The sequence below is a fragment of the Dreissena polymorpha genome, chromosome 3 (assembly GCF_020536995.1).
Source record: "Dreissena polymorpha isolate Duluth1 chromosome 3, UMN_Dpol_1.0, whole genome shotgun sequence".
NCBI lineage: Eukaryota > Metazoa > Mollusca > Bivalvia > Myida > Dreissenidae > Dreissena > Dreissena polymorpha.
The window spans coordinates 2,582,877-2,583,885 of record NC_068357.1 but is presented as its reverse complement, the minus strand read 5'-3'; positions in this window follow the sequence as shown (position 1 = coordinate 2,583,885).

Genomic DNA, 1,009 nt, shown 5'->3' with positions numbered 1-1,009 from the left:
CATGTGGTTGTTATTGCATTTATATTTGCATAATTGGCTTCAATCTCGGGCTGGCATCAATAGCTTTCTTTTCTTAGAAAAGTGAGGGCAACAATCTTATTTGTATGCACAAAGGACGCTGACCTGTTTATATGAACCAATAGTAGTTTCATTCAAATAATTTAAGTTATGTAATTTTGAAATGATTTTACCTGGGTAGGCTGGGTTTGAACCCACATCTTTGCGTTTTTTCCTTAATCGATCTCTTTGCTTATTAAGTCTACCAAGAATATGTACATATATTTAACCATGTTTTCCGAAGGAAAAAACTGGTTATTAGATTGTCGAATGTCGGCGGGCTGGCGGGCGGGCGGAACAAGCTTGTCCGGGCCATAACTTAATCGTTCATTGTAAGATATTAAAATCATTTGGCACATTTGTTCACCATCATTAGACGGTGTGTCGCGCGAAAGAATTACGTCGATATCCCCAAGGTTAAGGTCACACTGAGTTCAAAGGTCAAAAATGGCCATAAATGAGCTTGTCCGGGCCATTACTATGTCATTCATTGTGAGATTTTAAAATCATTTGGCACATTTGTTCACCATCATTGGACGGTGTGTCACGTGAAAGAATTACGTCAATATCTCCAAGGTCAAGGTCACCACAACTAAAAATATATTGATTTTGAAACAATGGGGTAACTTTGGTCAGTAACAATGCACATTTTGAGTTGGTCTCCCTTTATCACACTTTTTTCAAATTGAAATCAAGGTTGCCATGAGTAAAAATAGATTGAATCTTACACAAGAGGGGTAACAACGCACATTTTGAATTGTCTCCCTTTATCAGATTTTTTTTTTCAAATTGAAAACGTGGTTTTGTGACAATTTTGTCCCTTGTTTAATACTGATGTTTACTTGCCCGCAAACACAAACAAGAGGGCCACTGAAGGGCTCAACTTTGTTTCCAGAACCAATTGGTGAAAACTTGACCGGGTTTTTTAATTTTTTTTACCCAACTTAGCTCG